This window comes from Pinus tabuliformis, chromosome J (assembly GCF_031772625.1).
Source record: "Pinus tabuliformis cultivar Carrire ecotype Pingquan chromosome J, CPIR1, whole genome shotgun sequence".
Taxonomy (NCBI): domain Eukaryota; kingdom Viridiplantae; phylum Streptophyta; class Pinopsida; order Pinales; family Pinaceae; genus Pinus; species Pinus tabuliformis.
The window spans coordinates 1,270,122,491-1,270,134,136 of NC_142295.1; positions in this window are offsets into that span (position 1 = coordinate 1,270,122,491).

Genomic DNA, 11,646 nt, shown 5'->3' on the forward strand with positions numbered 1-11,646 from the left:
AATGAAATATTGGAACAACCAGATAGCCTTCGCCACATCCATTGTTAAATGAATGACCACCTCTACAACATCAAAGCTCATGTGGAACATATCGATTTTCATGTGCATGATCGTGCTAGATATTTCATAGCTCCCCCTGTCCTACGTCGCCATCCCGCTCCTTGATATGTTGATGTTTTTTCTGTTGATATTTTTGTCTCCATTTAGTATTGTTAGGACTCCATGTTGGGGGCACCAAAGGGAGTCTAAAAACTGGGGTCATTGTATGGGTGCTCCCATGATGTGCAACATGTGCCTATGTTTGGCTGAAGGCAACTCAGGTGGAGGTGTTCTGTTAAAGGCAACTCAGGTGGAGGAATTCAGTTAAAGGTGACTCAGGTGGAGGTGTTTGGTTAAAGGCAAAAACAATTTGTAGCAGATGCATCATAATTGGAAGGAACTGACCCAACATAACGAGTGGCTATGTGTAATGGGTGACACAGGTGACACGAGTGTAGCTCCATGGTGGACAAGCAGATGAGCCACTCAATAACAACTGTGACGGGTTAGCAAGGTGATTCATGTTGAGGAAGGGTGAGCTTGAAGGGATTAACAAAGTAAGTTGTTGTAGCGGATAGGTTGTTCAGGGATTATATGGGTGTGCTGACCCATGCATAAGCTAGTCAACTCGACAATTCATGGAGGTGTATAAATAAAGGGAAGGTGGCATCCATTTGGGAAATCACCGAATCACATAACATAAAGTTAATAACAGAGGAGAATTAAAGGAAGAAAACCAAATGATAGGTAGTGAGCGGGCATAGTGAGGCTCGGGTGGTCAAGGTGTGGGGATGTGTTATAAGTGGTTGATAATTTTGGGGTTTCCACAATCGGGGTTGTAGGAAGACTATTGCACGATAAGAGAGTTAAGGGTCACAGGATGGTGGAGTAACTAGTGAGGCAAAATAGTTGAGATGGACCATTGTGGGCCAAAAGGAGAACAATTCAAAAGGGTCGCACTCCATTGCAGAATAACTGGGTGGGCCATGGGCCATTTCACATCAGACCAATGGGTCGTTGTATAGTGAATGGAAAGGGCATGGTAGTGTTGTAGTGAACTACACAATGGTGTAGGTTGTGGGAAACATGTTTAGAATTTTGGTGGAAGGTGTCGATTCAGTGCACATGGGAAACATTGTGCACGACTACTACACAAATTTGGGAAGTTTGTGCATGCTAGTTCAAGGGTTTCACGACATTGTAAAATATTGTAATTTCATAAAATATAATTGTTGAATTGTTTATTGAGTGGGCAGACTTATTTTGGTAGTTTCCCCTCCCATTTATGATATGTGTGCACACTGATTATTAATTTTTTATTTTGTTGTATAAAGAAGATAAATGATTAAAGATAATTGAAGTAATTTCTACTTCCTCATAAGACTTGGAAGAAAATTGGTTAAGTGTCAAGTAGGCATAGTTCATAAACTCTAGTATTGGGAAACGAAAAAGTTAGGTGTTGTCATGTTGTACCTGTGTAGTTGGACAACACCACTATTATAGGATCGTGACACATGGTATCCGAGCTTATTTTGCAGAAAGGGGGCTTGGACAAGTGAAGCAAGAATATGAGAATAGTGGTTGGAGTTGGTATTGGAGTTAGGCATTATGTAGTTGGTTGCAATACGACATTAGGAAGTTTGGTAGGGGAAAGGTAGAAGGTCATGGCCAAGCTGAATGGTGAAGTGTATGGTGGGGACATGTTGACAGGAAAATTTGATAGCAGGTAATGTAGAAGAACCCCAGGCGACAGGTAAATCTAGAATGAGCCTTGAGATAACTTTCATCAACAACATGGTGGACCATATTAATGAAAGAACTTCAGACATTGATTCATTAAAAGCTTAAAATGCTAAAGTTAGACTTAATTTCACACAACAGGAGGATGCCCATGGAAACCTCAAGACATGATATGAATATCTTCAGTGGTAGTATGGGAAAACTGTTAATGAAGTCAAATAGCACTGATACCGTGTAGGAATTTATAGGGTAAGTTCCTTAGATAGAACACCAAAGGTCACTGCTCACAAATAGATAAAAGATCAATACACCAGTATTCTTGATGTGGTTAAAACCATCAGAGAGGGAAACAGTCATGGCATAATTGAATAGAAGACTCTAGCCTTGTATGTTGGCTTAATAAATCCCTTTAAGGTCTCAGGCAAGCCCCTCAGACTTGGCATGCCAAAATGGACAGCTTTCTTTTAGATACTGGATTTTCTTGGTTTCATTCTGACAATACTGTCTACAACAAGAAAGTGGGTAAGTCTCTTATCATTCTTTTTTTTTATGTTGATGATCTTATCTTTACTGGTAGTGATTCCAACCTTATAAACCATGTAAAGTCTAGCCTTAAAAAGAAATTTGAAATGACAGACTTAGGAAACTTGCATTATTTTCTTGGTCTTCAAGTCTTTCATTCCAAGGGAGGTATTTCCCTTTCCCAATCCAAGTATGCTAGTGATCTTCTATGCCACTTTCACATGGACTATAAGCCAACCCCTTCTCCCTTTTAGTCTGGAGCCAAACTTTTAGTCACTTGTACTTACCCTGAAGTTGATGCTACCTTATATCGTTAGCCTGTAGGAAACATTTTGTATCTGACCCATACCCATCTGGAAATTTCCTTTGTTGTTGGCCTTGTTTCTCGACTTATGCAAAACCCACATGAAAATCATTGGAAAGCAGTTAAAATAATACTTCATTATGTTTGAGGTACAGTTTAGTTTGGGATTCATTATAGTGCAAAAGAATCTCCTCTATTTGTTGGTTTCACTGATTCTGATTGGGCTAGTGACCATGATGATTAGAAGTCTACTGCATGTTATGTCTTCACTCTTGGTTCTAGACCTATTACATGGGCTTGCAATAAATAAAGTGCCATTTTTCTTTCTTCAGAAAAAGTAGAAAATAATGGCATCATAGAATCTAGTAAGGAAGCCCTATCGCTTCCTTAGATCCTATCAGAGTTTGGCTTAGCAGCAACATCTGACTACACTTTGGTGTGATAATCAAAGTGCCATTCAACTATGGAAAGATCCAGTACAACATTAGCATAGAAAAAACATTGAACTACACATGCACTTCATTAGAAAGCTCATTCATGACCATGTTCTTAAGGTGCAATATTTTTCAACCAATGATCAAGTTGCAAACATCTTTAAAAAGGCTCTCGCAGAGGTGATGTTTACTAAACTTCAATTTATGGTTGGAGTTCAGGAAGTTGTCACTAAGGGGGGGTAGGCTCTAATGCCTCCTTCCTTCTCCTATTACGTCATATTTGTACATCCTTCAATCCTATCCCAAGTTGTTCTTAAGGAGGGATGTTAGGGTATTCTGACACATAGGAAATAGTTAAGTATAACTTGGTCTAGTGTACAGTTAGGTAAAGTGTGTTTCTTTACGATGTAGATTCGTAACTTACAAGTTGGTGATCATGATCTATTCTAGACATGAAGTGATTCAATGGTTCATTCTCTCCTCGATATTACTGACACTTGATCCGTGGCTTAACACTCGATTAGTCCATGATCTATATTTAAAGACCATGGAGGGTCATTTGTAGGGTGACCGTTCATGAGAGAACCTTATGTAATTTTTCTTTCTTTTATTAATAAATTTTCTAAAGTGGTTGCATTGGCTCAGGCCATGAACTGTTTTTCTCTTTCAGATTTTTAACCACGTTGAGAATACTGGTGTATTGATCTATGACATGTTTTTGAGCGGTGTCCTTTAGTCTTCTATCTAAGGAACTTACCCTGTAAATTCCAACAGTCATGGACTTTGAAGCTGTAAATGATCAAGGATTAGAGAAGATCACGAAGTTGCTGTAGAGTCTTGATGAGGCTCTCAATGAGATTGCAATTTTGAAGAAGGCAGTTGGGCATGGATCGACTAGATGGATTTCCCATATTAAAATCAAGGAACCTCATTCTTATGATGAGGTGAGAAGCGTGAAGACACTTGGGAACTTTTTGTGATATATGGAGCAATACTTGGAATTCTTGGTGATTCTTAGTGAAGAGGTGAGGGTAAAGGTAGCTCCTTAATTCCCTACAAAGGATGCCAAGATGTTGTGGAGGAGGAAAGTGGATCATATTTCTCATGGCGATGCTGAGGACATCTCTACCTAGGAAGAGATGAAGAAAGCACTGCAAACTCACTTTAGCCACAAGATGATACTTGGGATGCACAAAAAAAGATCAAATATATTTATAAAACAAAGAATCTACATGCATATCAACAACAATTTTCGAGTGTGATATTGGAGCTACCTAATATGGTAGAAAAAGAAAAGTCTTCCACTTCATCAGTGGATTGAAGCTTTGAGCACGTAATGAGGTGAAGAGGAAAAATATTAAAACACTCAACGAGGAATTTTATGTAGTTGATAGAATCATGGGCCATTATGATGAAGGGACTAAAGAGAATAAAAATAAGTCCAACAAGCCAAAAGAGAAGTCTAGAACAGAGGATAGTGCGAAATCAGGTGGAGAAACGAAGGTGAAGAAACGTAAGGAATGTTGATTATGCAGTGAGGATCACAGGGTGAATAATTATCCTTCAAGACCGGTACTGTAAAATCTTACACAATGTCATGGGAAGAAGAATGAAGAACTAGTGGTTGGGATGATACAAATATTGGGTGCAGTAGCAGCAACCGAGGCTCTCTCAAAGCGTGATCCCGAGAGGAATAAGTTGGAGTATGTGGAGATGAATATTGGGCAGGGCACATTTCTCACCATGGTGGACAATGGTGCATCCCATAGAGAGGAGGCAGGAAGAAAAGTTGGTTTTAGAATTGTGCCAACACAAGCTTATCTTAAGGTAGCGAATTCTCCACCAGAACAAGTTATTGGTATTGTAGAAAATGTGGAGGTCCGCATTGGTGAGTGGGTTGGGAAACTCGATTTGACACTTGCACATATGGATGAATATGAAGCAGTTCTTAGGATAGAATTTATGAAACGGTATGAAGCTATGATGGTTCCACATTTTAAGAAGTTGTATATTTACAATGGACGGGAGGATGAACCATTAGGTTTTCCTACCCTGGCTGCTATGACAAGTGGATGAAAGTTGAAAATGATGGGGGTGGAGGATGTCAAGTGAGATGAAGAAGTCTATAAAAGGTTGAACCATGAAGAGAAAAAAATAATATAGGAGGTGGAGATTGTATAAGCATTGTGTAATAGTATTATGGGTGTGAGAGGCATACTAAAGGCAATGGAGGATAACAGGGGTGTGGAACAATTGACTTGTAATGAGGAGAGTCGAGAAGGATACATGCAGAGGTTGGAAGAAGATAATCAAGGCACATGGAATGAGATGTTGGAGAAGGAGGATGGAATCTTCAATCTTCCCATCCCCTCCTTCATTCTAGATTGAGCATGTGATAGGGCTCATTGTTAGCTTCTCAGGAAAAAGAGATCCCTTAGAGCATGATGAAGATGCAGGTGAGATAGTTGAGATTAGCAGCACGATACAATGAAAATCATGATGATGTGAGATTCATGCGTTCTTGTGGAGGAGATGTTACGGTTGTATTAGCTACCCAACTAGTCACCATCACAGGGGAATCCAACACATGATTTTCTTGCAGAGCTACGACAGGATTTCGACATGGTGTAGGTCATGGGAAGAGATATCTAAGTATCATTAGAGAGATGATGATCTTCATGATGTAGTTTGTTAGGATGATAGTTGTCGAGCGTGAAAACCCTTTTTTAGAGTGGGGGAGGATGTCAGGCCCTCGAGTTGGGAGCACGAAAGGGAGTCAAAAAATCGAGGTCATAGTACGGGCACACCCATGATGTGTGATGGGTTCCCATGTTTGCCGACTTAGGTTTAGGTGTTTGGTTAAAGTTAACCTGGGTGGAGGAATTATGTTAAAGGCAAGGGGGTTGTAGTGGGCGTGCCATAACAAGCAGGTGCCCACCCAACATAAAGAGCAACTAAGTGTAGCGACAACACAAGTGACACAAGTTGGGCTCTCGAGTGTATGAGCGGATGAGTCACCAGATAGAGAGGGCTGGTCGGGCGAGTCATGTTGCATATGGATCAACTTGAAGGGGTTAATTAAGCGAGGTGTTGTAGAGGACAACTCATCTAGGTGATATATGGGGGAGCCAACCCATGGATAGGCCAAAAAACATGATTGTTCTTGGAGGCCATGGAGGTGAGGTGATCCATTTAGATATCACTTAAGCACATAACATAAAGTTCAGAGAGAATTAGAATTAAATGAAGAAAACTAAACGATATGCAATGAATGAGTAGAGTGAGGCTCAATTGTTTGAACCGCGGGGTTGTCTTATAACCATTGGCTGAGTTTGGGGTTTCTGTAGTTAGGGTCGTTGGAAGACTACTGCATGATAGGAGAGTTAAGGGTTGTAGGGCGGAAAAGTAACCCATTGGATGGAACGGCGTAAGGAACCTACTATGGGGTGAACAAAGAACAACGTGCAAGGGTCTTGGGCCATTTTACAGAAGTTGGGAGGGCCGTGGGAAATTTCACAGTAGACGAGTGGATTGTGGGCCATTGTACGGTGAACGGGAGCGACACAACAGTGTTGACGTGAATTGCACAATAGTGAAAGGTGTGGGGAGCACATTTAGCGTTCAGGGGGAAGGTGTTGAGTTAGTGCACGTGGGAAGCACAATACACGATTGCTACACAAATTTTTCAGATTTGTGGATGCAAGTTCAAGGGCTACATGACATTGTAAATGATTGTAATTTTGTAAAATACAATTGCATAATTGTTTATTTAGTGGGAAGACTTATTTTTGGAGTTGCTGAGCCCATTTTTGATATCTGTGTACCCTAACTATTGACGTTTTATTCCACTACATAAAGAATATAATTGAAGTAATTTCCACTGCATAATAGCACTTAGAATAAAATTGTTTAAGTGTGGACTAGGCATAGTTCGTAAGCTCTATTAGTGGGAAAAAAAAAAGTTAGGTGGTGTTGTGCTGTGCTTATGTGTGGTTGGAAGACACCACTAGCATAGGGTCACAAAAAGTATTGTATGGCTTCAAAGCCTGACATAAATAAAGAATGTAAAGGCTTATTTGTGGCATCCTCTCATCCCCAATTCCAATAAGTTGAGTGGTAATGAGGGAAAATGGGTCACCAAGACATAGTTTATAATCACTATTTTTCTAAAAATCTAATAAATTATTTTGATCGACAAAAAGAATATTAATACAAATATTAATGTTACTTTTAGGATTATTAATATTTATAAATATTAATTTTAATGTTAATGTTAATTATTAATATTAATATCATTTAGTTAATAATATTAATATTATTAATGACATTAACATTATTATTATATATAATATTAACACTAATATGGATAAATAATATTAAGACATTTAGTATTAACAATAATATTAATAAATTTTAATTTGCAATAGTCTTTATTATTATTATTTTATTTTATTAATAACATTGACATTATCAATATAAATAATATAAACAATAATATTAATCAATAACATTAGCAACCTTAGTATTAACAAAAATATCAATAAAATTTAATTTAGAATATTTATTATTATTATTTTAATTTAATAATATTATTAATATTAATTAATATGAATATTAATACTAATAATAATATTATTTTTAATATTTTTAATATTTATAAATATTAATTTTAATGTTAATTATTAATATTAATAACATTAAGTAATATTATCATAGTGAACCATAGTCAATAATCATGGTCACATTGTGATGAAGATTGTCTCTTAGTCCAATGTCTCATTATGACAACCATGGTCATCCATGGTCAACCATGGTCCAATTTCACATTATGAAAAATATTGTCTCAATATGAAAAACAATCATGGTCAACCACGGTCCAAAGTTGCATTGTGACAACTATTAGGCTAATATGAAAACAACCATGGTCAACAATGGTCAACCATGTCTATTTTAGGTTTAATAATATTTATTCAAACATTGCATTGTGACAAATATTATCTCAAAATGAAAATAAACCATGGTCAATCATGGTAAAGCATGGTCCCAAGTCATACTGTGACAAAGATTGTCTCAATATGAAAGTAAAACATGGTTAACCATCATCTACCATGGTTAAACAATGTAGACCATGTTCAATGATCATTGACCATGGTTAACTGTGATCAATCATGGTCAACCATGGTCCAACGTCGCATTGTGACAAGATTTTCTCAATATGAAAACCAACCATGGTGAATTATGGTCAATCATGGTTAACGATGGTCAATAATCATGGTTGCATTGTAATCACTCTTTGTCCAACATCACATTACGATAACCATGGTCATCCATGGTCAACAATGGTCCAACATCACATTGTGATAAAGATTGTCTCAAGATGAGAATGATCCATGTTAAACCATGGTCCAATGTTGTATTGTGACAAATATTGTCTCGATATTAAGATCAATCATGGTCAACCATGTTCCAACGTGCGATTTTGACAAGGATTATTTCAATATGAAATAAACTATGATCAACAATGGTCAACCATGTTTATTTTAGCGTTAATAATGTTTATCTTAAGGTTTATGTATCTTCGGTCTATAAGACTAAACCCTTAGGTTTAATATTACTCCCTTGGGTTTTTATTATTAATCCCTTGCATTGATAATATCAATCCCTTGGGTTTATAATATCAATCCCTTAGGTTTATTAATCTAAGTGTCCATATTATGATGGTATAATATTATTGATATGGTTTATAATTAATCATCAGGTTTAATATAAATCCCTTGGGTTTATAATGTTAGTCATAGAGTTTAATATAGATTCCTTAGGTTTATAATCCATTGGGTTTATAATATAAACTCCTTGGATTTATAATGTTAATAATAGGTTTTATATGCCTAGGGTTTAATATTAAACAAGGTGTTTATAATATTAATCCCTAAACCTTTGGGCTTTTAATATTAAAAAATGGTCAACCATGGTCCAACGTCACATTGTGACAAAGATTCTTAAATATGAAAATCAATCATGGTCAACCATGGTCCAATGTTGCATTGTGACAAATATTGTCTCAATATGAAAATAAAACATGGTAAATCATGTTTTCTTTAGGGTTTATAATATTTATCTAGAGTTTATGTACCATGGGTTTGCATTATTAATCCTTTCGTATTTTTATGTTTTTAGTGTTAATCCCTTGTTTTTATTAGTGCCTTGGGTTTATTAATTTAAGGCTTCATATTAATAGGGTATAATATTATAGATATGGTTTATAATATTAATCCTGGGGTTTAATATAGATTCCTTAGGTTTACAATCCATATGGTTTATAATGTAAATTCCTTGAGTTTATAATATTAATCATAGAGTTTATATTATGAGGGTTTTATATTAAACCTAGTGTTTACAATATTATCACTTAGGTTTATTAGTTTTAGGATTTATATTCTTAGAGTTTAATGTTATTCCCTTGGGTTTATAATCCCTTAGGTTTCAATATTAATCCCTTGTGTTTATAATACTAATCGTAAGGTCCATGATATGAATCTTAGGGAATAATGTTTGTTTTAGGGTTTATAATATTTATCTTAGGGTCTATATCCCTTTGGCTTATAAAATTAATCCATTGTGTTGTTATTTAATTATTCATTACTATATTGTTGATCTCTATAATGCTTGATAGCAAGGCTTGTGGAGTTGATTGCACAACTTAGGTATGGACAAATGAAAATGTATTGTTATGCCATGCACGCGAGCAACTTACTTTCATATGTTTTTATTGCATGTTGATGATGTTGTTTATATTGTTACGTAAAAGAAACAGTAAGGTATGCTAGATATGGTTGAGTTAAAGTCTTGGTTTTTATGGTTACAAAGAAGGTTGGCATGCTTGGTATGCTTGTTTTGTTTGGGTTCGAGGTATGCTATATATGGTAGAACTATTTACAACATAAAAATGTTGCAACAAAGTGTCATGGCATAGTTGGTGTATGTTAAATTGTGTGAAGAAGCGAATTGAGTTATGCTTGAGTTGATTCACTTGGCATGAAAATGTAGCTGCATTTATTGAGCTAATTTGTTATTAGAGATTGTTATGTTGCAAATATTTTTGTGGTGCAAGGAAAAAATCCAAGGAAAAGACATGATGCAAGGAAAAAGAAAAGTTACAAGTAAAACACAAAGGAAAAGGCATGAAGAATGATGTTATACTTTTGACGTTGTGATTTTATAGTTGTTGATGTATTGCTAATGTATGTTTCAAAGGATATGGTTGCTATGCTTACCGATTTAATCATTACATGTGTCTAAAAATAATATTTGGTGTAGAATTTACTTTATTTTAATAAGCACTTCTTATTCATAAAGGGAATACCAACAAGCAACAAAGGTTGTTTATAAAATGGTGTGAGGTTGCAAGGTAGTATGTTAGGTTTTATTGAGAATAAAAGAGCTAATTTGAGTTTTTTATTACCTAGAACATATAGGGTAGATATGAATCATATTTGAGGAGGATAAAAAGTAGAGACATAGATGAAGGTATGCATATTTATAGACTATGTAACTATCGCATTAGTTTCTTTATATCTTAGGGGATTGTAGTCTCCTTTCAAGTTGCAGCTTCATAAATAACATGTGGGACCTACTTGGGTTGTAGTCTATAGAAAATTGATGAGAGTTGGAGCTTCATTACAGGTTGAATCTCTTAGAATTGAGGTAGGAACGCCATGTAGGTTGGAGCATGCATAGTATCATATACGAGTAGGGGATTTCCTTTTTATCACAACAATAAAAAAGTTGTGGTTTTCTCTCTTTACAGTTTTCTCCTTATATGTGGTGTCCACGTGTGATGCTTTATGTCTTGATTTTATGTTGTGAGTTATATTATTTAATATTTTTTGTATTTTAAATAAGTTGATCATAATGTGTATGATTCTCAATTAATAGTTCAGTTAATTAGTTAAAATAAAATATATTAGTGTACATGAATGTACTAAATTTATTCACCCTCCCCCTCTCAATTTATTTAAATTTTCATCAATTGGTATCAAAGCAAGTTCCTTCCGCATAAGTTTAATAGTTCTATAGTAGTTTTATTTGAGTGATGGACTATCAAATTGTACGTGTACATAGTAGAAAAAACTTTCATTAATGGAGAGATAAGGTAAAAGCATAATTTCTAGCTTATTGATGAATGGAAGTTTATATCTAATGGATACATTAAAGCCAATTCCCGTTGTACACAAGAACAACAACGAAATTCTCAGATAAAGTGTGCAATGCATAACAATCTTCATAATAAGGATCTTGAAAATGTTATAGAACTTAAATCTGCAAAAGAAATCTAAGATAGATTGCAACTCATCGATGAAGGGGATACTAGTAGAAATAGTACAGAAAAATAGAAGAAAGAGAAGAAGAAGGAAAAGGCTTCTCAAAAGGAAATTATTTAGTTATATGAGACCTCTACATGCGTGAATGTACTTGACTTTCATGAAGAATATACAAATAGAAATCAAGCTAGGCTTGACTCAGCATTGGTTGAAATAGATGAACATGTCAATGAAAGAGGGGACCATAAGAAACTATTGCAAATATGTAGTGAAAGTGAGCATGAGT